The sequence below is a fragment of the Hyla sarda genome, chromosome 4 (genome assembly GCF_029499605.1).
Source record: "Hyla sarda isolate aHylSar1 chromosome 4, aHylSar1.hap1, whole genome shotgun sequence".
NCBI classification, from domain to species: Eukaryota; Metazoa; Chordata; class Amphibia; order Anura; family Hylidae; genus Hyla; species Hyla sarda.
The window spans coordinates 373,684,273-373,698,832 of NC_079192.1; positions in this window are offsets into that span (position 1 = coordinate 373,684,273).

A 14,560-nucleotide genomic window follows, 5' to 3' on the forward strand; every position below is an offset into this window, starting at 1 on the left:
GCCATGTGCGTTTACAAAGCCCCCTGTGGTGCCAGAACAGTGGACCCCCCCACATGTGACCCCATTTTGGAAACTACACCCCTCACAGAATTTAATAAGGGGTGCATGGAGCATTCACAGCCCACTGGCGTTTGACAGTTCTTTGGAACAGTGGGCTGTGCAATGAAAAATTACATTTTTCATTTTCACGGACCACTGTTGCAAAAATCTGTCAGACACCTGTGGGGCGTAAATGCTCACTGCACCCCTTATTACATTACATGAGGCGTGTAGTTTCCAAAATAGGGTCACATGTGAGGGGTGGTTCATTGTTCTGGCACTATGAGGGCTATGTAAACACACGTGGGCATCAATTCCAGACAAATTTTCTCTCCAAAAGCCCAATGGTGCTCTTTACATCCACATGTGGGGGATGTTCTTACTCAGAAGAAATGCGGCTACAAATTTTGGGGGGCTTTTTCTCCTATTTTCCCTTGTGAAAATGAAAAATTTAGGTTAACACCAGCATTTTAGTTTTCATTTTCCCATTCAACTGTAACGAAAATTTGTAAAACACCTGTGGGGTGCTAGGGCTCACTATACCCCTTGTTACGTTCTGTGAGGGGTGTAGTTTCCAAAATGGGGCCACACGTGGGTATTTATTTTTTTGCGTTTATGTCAGAGCCGCTGTAAAATCAGCCACCGCTGTGCAAATAACCAATTTAGGCCTCAAATGTACATAGTGCGCTCTCATTCTTGAGCCTTGTTGTGCGTCCGCAGAGCATTTTACACCCACATGTGGGGTATCTCCGTACTCAGGAGAAATTAAAAATTTGGGGGCTTTTTACCTCTTGTGAAAATAAAATGTATGGGGCAACACCAGCATGTTAGCGTAAATTTTTTAAAATTTTTTTACACTAACAGGCTGGTGTAGACCCCAAATTTTCCTTTTCATAAGGGGTAAAAGGAGAAAAAGACCCCAAAAATTTGTAGTACAATTGCTCCCGAGTGCGGAAATTCCCCATATGTGGCCCTAAAGTGTTTCCTTGAAATACGACAGGGCTCCGAAGTGAGAGAAATGTTTTACCCTTTATTTTGTGGTAGTGTAGTCTACTGTAGTGCTTTTAGGGTACAGCCACACAGGCGGGGTTTATGGTGAGTTTCCCGCCAGGAGTTTTTGCCACAAGGAGTTTTTAGAATTTGCCGCAGCTCAAACTTGAAGCAGGAAACTCACTGTAGACCCTCCCGTGTGAATGTACCCAGTACATTCACATGGGGGGGGGGGGAAACCTCCAGCTGTTTCAAAATTACAACTCCCGGCATGCACTGACAGACCCGTGCGTGCTGGGAGTTGTACTTTTGCAACAGCTGGAGGCACACTGGTTGGAAAACCTTCAGTTAGGTTCTGTGCCTCCAGCTGTTGCATAACTACAACTCCCAGCTTGTACTGATCGCCAAAGGGCATGCTGGGAGATGTAGTTATGCAACAGCTGGAGGTACGCAATTACAACTCCCAGCATGCCGAGACAACATCTGGAGTGCTACAGTTTAGAGACCACTGTATAGAGGTCTCCAAACTGTAGCCCTCCAGATGTTGCTAGGCAACTCACCGGCTTCCAAAGTCTGCACCAGGGAGCCAGCTGCATGTCATTGCCCACTGCCGCCGATCGCTGCCGCTGATGGCAAGTGACCCTCCGGCGCCAGTCACAGGACAGTTCCCCCGTTCTGCCCAGACTACTTTGGGTGGGCAGAACGGTAGAACCGAACTTTAACCCCCCCCCCCGCCCCCAATCTGCTATTGGTCAGTCACTTCTGACCGACCAATACCAGGGATAGGAGGGGTGGCAACCCTGCCACCTTACTCCTATCCCTTCAGGGGGGATCATGGGTGTTTTGGAAACCCCGGATCCCCCTTATTTTCTGGGTCACCAGAGACCCGTATGACCCGGAATCGCCGCAGATTGCCGGTCTGAATTGACCGGCGATTTGCGGCGATCGCCGACATGGGGGGCGTTGGGTCGACTCAGGACCCCCCCCAGGGGTTTGCACGGGGTGCCTGCTGATAGATATTAGCAGTCATCCCCATCCGGTCCCTTAAGTACCAGGGAGCCCTTGGTCCCTAAGTTGTTAAATGTTACAAGCAAGGGTACCCAAATTACTGAACTTAGTTCTCTAAGAACTATTGGGTGTAATCCATCTTGTCCTGGAGCTTTGCTTACATTCACTTATATATTTAAAATACTGTTTATTACATTGTCAAGATGTACAACATATAAAAAGTTTTAAAATCTGGCAGTGCCCAATTACAGTACGGATCAAAAGTTTGTGCACCCCAGGTAAAAATTTGTATTAATGTGCATAAAGAAGCCAAGGAAAGATGGAAAACTCTCCAAAAGGCATCAAATTATAGATTAGACATTCTTATAATATGTCAACAAAAGTTAGATTTTAATTTCATCATTTAAACTTTCATTCAGCCACTATATGGTCTCCTCATGCTGCCAATACGACCACGCTGTGTCATTCAGCCACTATATGGTCTCCTCATGCTGCCAAAACCTCCACCCTGTGTCATTTAGCCACACTGATGCCACCTCCAGGCTCTGTCATTGTGCCGCTCTGCGGCAGTGATTCTAAAAGCGATGCCGGTAATCTGCATGCTATTCTGAATAACAGTATTATTTCACTACCCCAGCACACTCCATATGCGTGTTAGAACACAGCAAAGTGTTCTATACCCCTATTGAGGCTCTCTGTAGGCTAGAAATAGCCTTTTTTTATATAGATTCACCGCGAATTAATTCGGATCAAAACAAACTTTTTCAGAAAATTTGGTGAATCGGCCGAACCGAATTTTTGAAAAGTTCGCTCATCTCTAGTGTTTACCTTGAAGGGATTGTTCCATCTCATAAAGTGATTGCATTTTACTAGGAGGTCCGACCCCAAACAATCATAAGAGTGGAGAGAACGCTGTTGTGATATCCCCCTCACAGTTTTTCACTGAAAATTCACTACTGCTACAGTTCAGTACTTTGTTGGGCATGTTGGGTTCCTACATACCCCATCCCTCTGCTCTCTCTGTTCAAAGTACATGCTTGACTCATGCATGTGTATCAGGGTATTAAAAGAGATATTTGTCGGCCAAGTTATATATGTGGTGGCCCAGTACAGGAGTTGCACCCCTGTACCTTTGCTGTCCGGTCAGGCGGACTCTATTATGGTGTCCCCTGAGTTCCTCTTTAATATATGTAATGTAAATGGTTAATTATACCTTGTGTTATCTAGTATAATTGTTATGATTCGGCTAGCTGGATGTGGATCCACTGTGTCAGCGAGGGATTGGCGTGGACCGTGTCGGTGGACCGGTTCTAGGGTTGCTACTGGTTTTCACCAGAGCCCGCCGCAAAGGGGGATGGTCTTGCTGGGGCGGTAGCAACCAGGTCGTATCCACCGGCAACGGCTCAACCTCGCTGACTGCTGAGAAGACATGGGACAAAAGGACTAGACAGAGGCAAGGTCAGACGTAGCAGAAGGTCGGGGCAGGCGGCAAGGTTCGTAGTCAATGTGGATAGCAGAAGATCTGGAACACAGGCTTTGGACAACACTAACGCTTTCTCTGGCACAAGGCAACAAGATCCGGCAAGGAAGTGCAGGGGAAGTGAGGTAATATACACAGGGAGCAGGTGGAAGCTAATTAGACTGATTGGGCCAGGCACCAATCACTGGTGCACTGGCCCTTTAAATCTTAGAGCGCTGGCGCGCGCGCGCGCCCTAGAGAGTGGAGTTGCGCACGCCAGAACATGACAGCCGGGGACCGGGACGGGTAAGTGGCCTGGGATGCGATTCACGAGCGGGCGCGTCCCGCTATGCGAATCGCATCCCCATCGCGAATGTCAGTGCAGCGCTCCCGGTCAGCGGGTCTGACCGGGGCGCTGCAGAAGGGAGAACGCAGCGAGCGCTCCGGGGAGGAGCAGGGACCCGGAGCGCTCGGCGTAACAATAATGTCTTTATACTGTTATGTGCCTTTAAATACTGTTACCAAGTGTTGTAACTAAGGAAGGTACCAATGTTCACGTGACAAATAGGGTGACCTATGGGACCCCTCCAGAGCCTCCCCTATATAAACCTTTGGAGGAGCTAGCTAGCTGAGTTCTGAGGTCATTGAAGTCAAGTAATAAGAGTGTCTGGTGTCCTGAGGTGACCCAAGGCCTACCACACAGCCACGCTTTTAGCAATCCAGTGCCCCACATGTGAAAGTCAAAACCTGGTAAGCTACATACGGGGTGAAGTCTGTCTAGTCAGTCCTAGTCAAGTCAGTCAAGATCAGTCTGTATAAAGTCAGTGTGGGCCTACAGCAAATTGTCCAAATCCACTACAAGTCCCAGAAAGCCCTAAAGTCTCTGAAGTCACTGGTCACCTCCTTGGGCCTAACTGAGCTGTAAAGACTATTCCATCTGTCTGCCTCAGTAAAGCTGCCGTTGTTCCGTAACTGGGCATAGGAGTCATTATTTGCCCCTTGCCTAGCCCAGGATCCAGCGGCATACCTTCGGGTGGTGCAGAGGTTAAACCTCGCCCTGGCGTCATGAATACAAGGGTTAATACCATCTGCCCCTAGGGTAATAACATCTGCCCTCATCACACCCTCACCACATATAGTTGTTGGATAAGCATGCTTGTTTATATTTATAGGGAGATCATTGCAAAACCCCTTTGTCCCTTCCAGGCGGGCCCAGACTGACAAATGCCTGGTGGACCGCCAAAACTTTATGTGCTGCACCGCAGAGGCTGGCCATCTTGTGATTGCTATTATCAATGCCTGTAGGACAGGCCTGCTGTAGTGCCACCCAGAATGTCCTTCTGCTATTGCAGTAATGGTATTAACGGTTTACTGTGTGGACTGTTTGGGCTCTGCATGGCCGTATGGCTCCTTCCCATGACAACCCCACAGTTTTAGGAGTTCACTATTGCCTGGATCTGCTGGACTAGGTGAGAGGACAGTGATTATAACTATGAGGGCTGGGGTGATCCTGTGAATTACTGTGTAAGGCCAACAATACAATGTTAGCGTTTTTCCTCTCATGTGGATGGAAAAAAATACATAAAAAATACGCAAAGTGGATTCCAAATTGGTGTTGTTTCCCTCCAATTGTTCATTAAAAATTATAAGCAGCATATATAAATCACATGACCTGTAGTGAAAAATATGCAGGGGATAAAATGACAAAGAAAAAAAATGGCTACACTAAAATCCACTATTTAAAATAAAAATAAAAAAATGTATCTTGGGAGTGAAAAATTAGGAAAAAGTTTTTTTGTGTTCTTTTCTGGCCCCAAAAAAATATGCCACAAATAAGTTAAGTGGAATCCCAGCCTAACAGAAGTTTGTCTGCCACTTTTTTTTATCAGAATATAAAAACCAAGCCTGCACCACAACAGAGTGGATGTGATCTACACTACGATGTCTGCACCAGTTTTTATACATGATTATATTACAGGGTCCATTTACCAGTTGAGTATCCTAAATACGTTATATGTTAAAGGGGAACCTTCTGGTATGTTTGTGCCTTGATGCAACCTTGGGAATGTGACTATGGTGTATACTAGCCGCGAGTGCCTGGCTATGTGTGTCATCCATTAATGCTTCTGATTAATGATGTCACTATAATTAAATGTCACACAGAACATACGGAAAACAGAAGACAACCTATCAATATTCAGGCCCGTAAACGCTATCGTAAAACAAGTTAAAGTGAATTTGTCAGCTCAGAATAATTCAGCTCATTTACTAGCGCTAATAATTCTGTCTATTCATGATTAAGATTAATCTGGGTGAAAAGACCTGCTATTAACTCCTCAGAATCAAGATGAAAATCCTTCTAGAAAGCCAGACAGACCCATGAAACTCATCTATCGCTATGACCACTTCCCATAGACATCAGACTTAATCCGCATTATGGCCACCCAATGTATTTCCCATACGGACTACATGGGGAATAAGTATCATGAATGAAACCCGGTGGAAAAATGTCTTCTGTAGTTCACAGTTTTACGTACACCACGTTTCCCCATTTAAACCAATGGTACATATATTAGGGTATGTTCACACTGAGGAACTGGAGAGGAATAAAAGAGGAATAATTTTGGCCAGGAAAATGTATAAATCTGCCATTTTCTTCTTGCCACAATATTGAAGTGGAACGTAAGCAGAATTCAGGAGGAGGAGCAGCAAATTATGTTAGAGAAGAAGTTCAGCCATTTCCGCTTGAATTGCACCTCAAACTGATTTCCTGAGGGGAAAACAAGTCCCATTGACTTAAATGGGCTTTAAGGATATGTCAACACTGAGGAATTGGCGTGCAATTTCACAGGCAGAATTGCTCATCGGAATTCTGCGGTGTGAACCTCTAACATTAGTGTGAATGGGTCTTCCGCTGACCTGTTGACATTGCGGAATTTCAGCAGCGGACAAAACTAAAATGGATTTTTTTGCGTGGAAGTCCGCCAAAGTATTTCGGCCGTTCACATTGCTCAATATAAACATAACCTTAGAAGCGGATTCTGCCTCAAGAATGAACATTTTCTATCCTCAGAACAGAATTCAGCGTCAGAATTCTGCTAGCAGAAATTCCTCAGTGTGAACAGGGAAGCGGAAAGTCAGTTAAAGGTAATAGAACTTCCCTAGTGTGAACATACCCTTACACACACTTTTTATGTGTATTTTGATATGTATGAAAAATACACTGCATGAACATGACCTCAGTCTTAAGGCATTGGGGGAGGAAAAATGGTCTAGGATAGCAGTCAATGAAAATCAGACCTTACCTACTTTTTTAAATTCAAACGGTTTTATTGAAAGATAACAATCAGATAAAGAAAACAGTACAGCAACGTTTAAGCCCCAGCGGCCAGGTGAGGTCGGGAAGGCAATGGGCTCAATATTACAATAATAAAGGTCAACAATGCGCAACGCAAAGCAGTATAACCATTGAAAAAATTCGAAAGATCTAGGTGTGTCAATAGTGAGAGAGGAGCAGGGCGAGGAGCAATTAAATAACAATACAAATATCAGCAATATAAGGAGTATAGTCCCCTAAAGCCATAAAGAGCCAGTGAATATAAATGGCACACAAAACACATTAAAAGATAGTAGATACATAGAGAAGAGACATTCATACAAAGAAAGAAAGAAAGAGAGAGAACAAGAGACACACAGAGAGAGGAAAAAAGCACAAAGAGACGAAGACTGAGAGGACCAGAGACTGCACATCCATACACCAATAGGCTGATGAGAGCAAACAGGCCGGGAGGAGGGCCCAAGGCACCAGTCAAAAGGGTAGGGGAAAATAAATGCAAAGGAGCAACATAACCTACCACAACATCCAACGCTATATTCTAATTTCTAAAGTCTATAGCAGAGATCGATATCCCCCAGAAGAACAAAAGTCTGACCAGGGGAGCCAAACAGCGCCTACTCTAGAGACATCCGCTGGAAGGACAGCCAGCAGCTCTTCCATATGACGGGTGTGGGTCACCTCTGCAACCGATTACTCCAAGGTAGGGGGTTCAGTGGACTTCCATCTCCGAGGAATAACCGTTTTAGCCGCCTGCAATAAGTGTCGCGCCAGGGAACGCTTATATTTCGCCTGCGCCATGGGAAACATAAAGAGCAATACCGCCTCAGGTGTGCGTGGAATCCTTACTCCTGTGACATCTGTAACAACCTGAAGAACCGTACGCCAGAAATGGGAAAGAGACGGACATGCCCACCAGATATGCGTCATCGTACCCTCGGCGGTGCCACAGCGCCAACACACATTAGGTACAGAAGGATACCAGCGGTGCAGCATCATCAGTACACGGTACCATCTGGATAAGACTTTGTAGCAGGTTTCCTGGGCTTTAGTGGCAATGACTGCCTTGTGTGTGAGGAAAAAGCATCGTGCCCAATCTTCCTCAGAAAATGTTTTGCCTAGCTCAGTCTCCCAAGCACGACAAAAGGCCGGCAGGGAGCCGCTCCTGGAGGACAACAAGAGATCATAAATAATAGAAATGGCATGTCGAGGATAGGAGGAGGCAAGACAGAGGCGCTCAAAGGGCAATAGCTCACGGGGAACATCAGTATGGTTCGGGAGAGTGGTGAAGAAATGACACAATTGAATGTATGAAGGGAGCACGCCTAGAGGACGAGCCATCTGCCAACAGCTCCTCCAGGGATTTCAGCCTACCATCAGTTACTACATGATAAAATCAAAGGGGACTTGCCAGGGAAGCTCCAAAAAAGTCACCCCCAGAAAAGTCACCAGGAGGAAACAATGGGTTAAACAAGACAGGGAGAAGGGGGCCCGGTCTATCAACTAGGCTCTCACCTCCCCCAGTGGCATGCAAGGAGGGAAGGGTGTGCCGTGTAGAGAATGAGGATGGGAACTGCGTCTGTCGGGATGGGGACCATGTCCAAGACAAGGTGGCTGGGGCTCGTGGGGACAGGGCTTGTGCCAGGTGTACCCACAGTTTGGTGTCAAGATTATGCGACCAGTCAAGGACACAGGCGTGTACACAAGCCAAATAGTATAGGCGGAAATCAGGTAATCCAGTCCCTCCAGTCAGTTTAGATCTGGAAAGAAGGATTCGGTTCAAGCGGGGCCGTGTCGAAGACCAGACGAATAGTCCAAAACACAGATGCAACAGGCGCCAAAAGGAGGCAGGGATATGAAGGGGTAAGGTCTGCAAGAGGTATAACAGCCGCGGCATGAGGGTCATTTTTAAAATGCTAATCCGACCAAACCAGGAGAATTCCCTCTTGTTCCAAGTATTTAAATCAGTGTGAAAGCGAGCTAGCAGGGGAGAAAAATTGAGGGAAAACAGTTGGGATAAATCAGATGATATCCTAGTTCCCAAATATGAGATCCCCCGAGGTGGCCAGCTGAAAGGGAAAGCAGAGCGAAGGGAGGATTCCATATGACCAGGTAAGGAAACATTAAGAGCCTCAGATTTTGAATGATTAATTTTAAAATTAGACCATGCCCCAAACTCCGTAAGTTTGAGCATAAGGTTAAGTAGAGATACTAAGGGCTCCGACAGATAGACCAGCAGATCATCTGCGAAGGCCGAGCACTTATACTAATGGCCTCCAACAGATATCCCATGAATATTAGTATCGGCTCGAATCGAGGCTAAAAGATGCTCCATTACCAGGACATACAGAAGGGGGGAAAGGGGGCAGCCCTGAGGCGAGCCATTGGTAATAGGGAAGGAGGGGGACAGGGAACCATTTATTTTTAGGCGGCCGCTGGGGAGTGATATAGGGCCATGACTTTAGCTGAAAAAACGGGACCCAACCCAACAAGGTGCAGCGTTTGTGCCAGGGAGGACCAGGAGATACGATCGAAGGCATCCAGAGAAAGGATCATTAAAGGCAATTTAGTGGATTGGGCATGGTGAATAATGTCCAGGGTTTTGATGGTATTGTCCCTGGCTTCCCTCCCCGGCACAAAACCAACCTTGTCTAAATGGATTAACCAGGGGAGTACAAAATTTAAACGGGTGGCTAATAGTTTAGAATAAATTTTGAGCTCAACATTCAGGAGGGAAATGGGTCGGTAACTGCCACAAACCTGAGGGTCCTTGCCAGGTTTTGGAATGACCACTATGTGGGCTAGAGTGGAGGACGCGGGAATAGGCTGTGTAGGGGAGACTGAATTAAAAGCCCGTTACATAACAGGGGAGAGGGCTTCAAAAAGGGTTTTAAAATATTTGGCCGTATACCCGTCCGGGCCGGGGCCCTTCCCTCCCGGGAGGTCCCGAACAACTCGTTCCAGTTCCCCCAGAGAAAAAGGAGGCTCAAGCTCTTCGACCCTTTCAGGAGACAAGGAAGGGAAAGGAGAGGCTCGGAGAAAGGATGAAGAGGGGGGAGAGGGAAGGTTATACAGGTCCAAAAAAGGTGCTAAAGGTGGAGGGAATATCCTCAGTGGAATGGACCACGGGGCCAGCTGGGGTGCGAATGCAGGGGATGTGCGACTGGGCGACCCTAGAGCGCAGCGCTCTAGACAGCATGCGTGCACTTTTATTCCCATACTCGTAGAACCTACTGCGACCCAACTGAAGCCAGCGCCCCCAGGACGCCTCAAGCAATCGCTTCACCTCAAGCCTGGCAAGCTGCAGGTCCCGGAGGACCGGTTGGGAAAGAGAATTCTTAGTTAGCAGTTCAAGGGAGGAAACTGCAAGGAGAGCTTCGCGCAAGTCCTGAGCCTTGCCACGCTTGAGACGAGAGCCATGTTTAATGAGGACCCCTCGCAAAATGCATTTAAACGCTTCCCATTGGAGGAACGGATTAGCAGAGTCATTAGCGTGATCCCTCTTGAAATTGGCAACAGTTGCGGTCAGATCCGACAAACAAGGAGGGTCAAGCAGCAGAGATTCATTCAATCTCCATGCCCAAGTAGACTTAGTCAAAAAAAGGAGACGGAGAGAGCAAAATACGGGGCATGATCCGACCACAAGATGTTGCCAATGGAAGTGGAGACCACCCAAGGAAGGGCACCATGTGGAACCATGATGTAATCCAAGCGACAGTAAGACCCATGTGGGACTGGGGAGGAGAAAAAACTATAATCCCTGTCCAAGGGGTGTTGTAAGCACCACACATCTGTTAACTGCAAGAGAGCGAATGCACGTTTCACCCTTTTGATGGCAGCATAAGACAGTACAGAACGGCCTGTGGAGTTATCCAAAGTAGGGTCAAGAGTTAAGTTTAGGTCCCCGCATAGGACCACAGTCCCTTAAATTATGGGTATGGCAATATCAATTAAGTCAACCAGGAAGTCAACCTGACCCTGATTGGGCGCATAGGCATTGATAATTGTGAAGGGCCTCCACCCCCAATGTCAATGACAGGATAACATACCTCGCCTGCGAGTCTACAATAACATTAAGGACCTGATGGGCCCAGGACCTGTGAAGAGCAATAGCTACACCCTTAGTACGCGCCCCGGGATTGTCAGCGCAGAACCAAACGGGGTAGTGTCTATTATGAGTGAGTGCTGTCTATTATGAGTGAGTGCTGGTGCGTGGCCCGCTTTAAAATGAGTTTCCTGCAAGCAGGCAATTTGTACCTTTCATTTGCAGAGGTGATGGAGGATCTGAGTCCGTTTCGCCGGCGTGTTAAGCCCCTTCGCGTTGAACGAGGCAATATTAAGATCTGCCATCAGGATTGACTTGGCTGATACCGATGCGCCCCCCTCACCGCTATGAAAGAGCAAACTGGGCAGGAAGACAGTCTCTAGAACGAAAAGAAAAAAAACAGCAAGCTAGACAAGACAAAAAGAAGAATAACCAAACCAAAAGATCAGACACAGGAAGAGACAAAAAAAGGAGAAGTAGCAGCAGAAAACTGCCACAGCACACACTAAACAGTTCACGGTCCTAGACCTGGGAGACCACCGACCAAGGAAAACTCGGAGCAGTCTCCAACCTATGTGGGGAAAGCGGAAGGCAGAGAAGCAGGAAGGGAGCCCGGGCCCGTCAACGTCTTTGTAGAGAATACGGCGTCGAGACCGAGCTAAACGAAGAATGTCCTCTTTTATAGCATAGAAATGTACTCTGCAAATAACATCCCTAGGACGGCTGTCATCAAGATGAGGGGGCCGCAAAGCCCTATGGGCCCTGTCCAATTCTATGTGTGCAGCTAGCGGCCTGTCCAGGAGGTCGTTGAATATAGCCAGCAATGCAGGGTACAGCTCATCTGGGCCAACCAGTTCCGGCAGGCCTCGGACGCGAATGTTATTACGCCGGTTGCGGTTTTCAACATCGTCCAAATGTTGCTGCAGCTCAAAGAGTTGATCACTATGGCTCTGCACCTTGTCCTGGAGAGTTTGAACAATAGTGGAAGTAGATTCCTGAGTGGTCTCAAGCACAGTCAATTTAGATGATAATGTGGTCACTTCTTTGCGAAGTTGTACAAACTCTAGTTTACACTCCTCCCCCAATTGTTTAACCATAGTAGAAAAGTCCTCTTTAGTAGGCAAGGAAGAAAGCAAGGAGCGGAGGTCCGCCAAGGATACCGGTCTGTCGTGGCTGGATAGAGGAGGATGCACCGCCTGGAGATGCTCCAGAGGGACTGTCCCAGGGGCATGAGGGGACGCATGGTCCGGACTTGGAGCCCTAAATGCAGGAGGGGTCCCCTGAAGGCTAGGGGGGAGGCCCCCCAGACTGTGATGATGGAATGAGGCGGCCAGAGGCTCAGACACAGAGGACGGCAAGGGGGAGACTGGTTCAGCCCCAGGGCTAGGCAGAGGAGAGGGTCTCAGCACAGCGGGTCCCCAGGAGGAGCCCGAGGACCACTGGGGGGATGGAGGGCCGGCCGTCACTTGGTGCCCCTGGTAAAAGGGGGGCATAGAGTAGAAGGCCACAACTGGGGGGTTTCCTGCAGATGTGACAGGGGGCCAGTCCATAGGGGCCAATGCGGGGCCGAGAAGGGCACCACCTTGGGCTGTGCTGGGGCAGACCAAGGTATGGATCTGGGTCTTAGCAGGGGTCCATGAAGGGGCCTGCACACTAAGAGGGGTGCAGGGTGACACCACTGGAGGCCTCCCAGGAGGGACAGGTATCTCACCTCCCTCACCCGCTTCCACTTGGGAGTAAGAGGCAGAGCCCTGCAGGCTGCTTGAGAGGGGATCACGTGCCGGCGGGGCATGCGGTGATGTAGCGGTAGCCGAGTCGCAGCCCTGCGCAGGGAGAGTCCGAGGAGCTGGTGCAGAGGCAGATGTGTCCGGCGCAGCGCGCACCACGCTGCGGTCTCCCTGTGCAGCAGGCCGCGACCGAGCGGAGTCCGGAGGCCCCGATGGTGAGGGGGCGGCAGTCACGGTCCTGGTTGGTGCGGCAGAAGAAGACGCATGCTCCGGCTCAGGATTCGGTTCCAGCCCAGCTAAAGAGGAGGGGGAAGGCCCACAAGCAGGCCACAGCACAGGGACAGGCAAGGGAGCAGACGCCGCCACCATCTTGGAGGGAGGTAAGGAGGAACTTCTCCGTTGCTGGGACCTCGTGAAATAGCCCAGAATTTCGCGCTGCAGGGACGAGGGTCGTGTCTTGGCAGTATTAGGCATCCTCCGCTTGCGTCTTCCTATAAAGTCTGCCGGCTATACGGGTGTTTAGAGGGTGTAGGGCCCGTAGCTCAGTCCATGCACGTCCTCACAGCTCCATCGCTAGCCACGCCCCCCCCTTACCTACTTTTCACATTTTCTAGATGTCTATGGAGGGCATGTGCCCTGGATGCTGAGTGCCAGGGGGCACCAACAAGCTTATTTAGTTTCAAAGCAATGAAAGCAAATTATACCTTTACCCCAGGTTAAGGAGAACCTATCTACGTTTCCATCAGTGTTCAAGTGATGTCTTCACAATGGTTACAGCCTGTTCCTGTTACCTGTTTAAATAAATCCCACCTTCACCTTCCCCACCCTCCCGTGCTGAGGCATCTTCATCATTTGCTCCATTATCCGGAATAGTGCAGGATCTGCTGCGCAATTACATAATTTCTTCGCGCGCCAACTCCTGCACCTCTCCAGCTTGCACCACTAAGAAAAGAGAAGGATGTAGAGCACTATTTTCTTTTGGAGGGGACTTATTGAGGGAAACTACTTAATGGAGGCCTCTACTTAATAGAAGGATCCTCTACCTACCTGATTCCCTGTCTAACAACTGTGGGATTTAACCTTATAGGGGGATTCCTTACCTACCTACTATGGGCTTCTACTTAATAGAAGGGTTCCCTGCCTACCTTTTTCTTGGTGCTTCTACCTAAAGGGGCTTTTACCTAATAGGGGAAGGGATTTCCTACCTAACTACTGGAGACATATCTTAATTATGAGTGTCAGTGAGGGCCTTATGTTTGACTTTCACCTAAGGCTTCACAAAGATTAGAGCTACCTTGGCTGTCACATGACCATTAAAAGTATTGGTAATTGGTATTGGTAGCAATTGAAAAGTATCGGCACTCTTACTCAGTCTTAAAAAAAAATGGTATTGGGGCATGCCTACCATTATCCCTTGTCAATAGAGTGGGTACTTAGACAGTCTGATGCAGTCAGCACTGATTGAACAGTTGAACACAGCAGTGAGATCAGTACTACCTCTGCATTTGTAATGGTATGGCTCAAAGGAAGTGCACTGAAGTGCATGAAACGGCTGTTGCTCCATCTGCGTCCAGACCATATGTGCAAGTTAAAACCGCTATGTTATGGATTGCTGGTGAGTGCCGCAATATTATTCTTTCTATTATTACAAGACCCTTCATAAAGACAGACACACCTTATCAACCAGGAGAAAGGTAACGCCTAGTTTTCATTGACTCATACGCTTCTAGGAGGAACAACAGAGGAATGATACAAGTATTCACTGAACTGAAGATTCTTCTGGGTGCGTGCTTACATGGGGGTATGCGTTTTTAATATGCATCCCTTATTTTTTATTGAAAATGTGTGCCATTGCTTAAACTGCGGCCCAATGGGTTGAAGTCCATATCAATAAGTGACACATGGTACATAGTCCACACAGAAAACACATTGCCAAATTAGAATGCTAGTGCTAATCC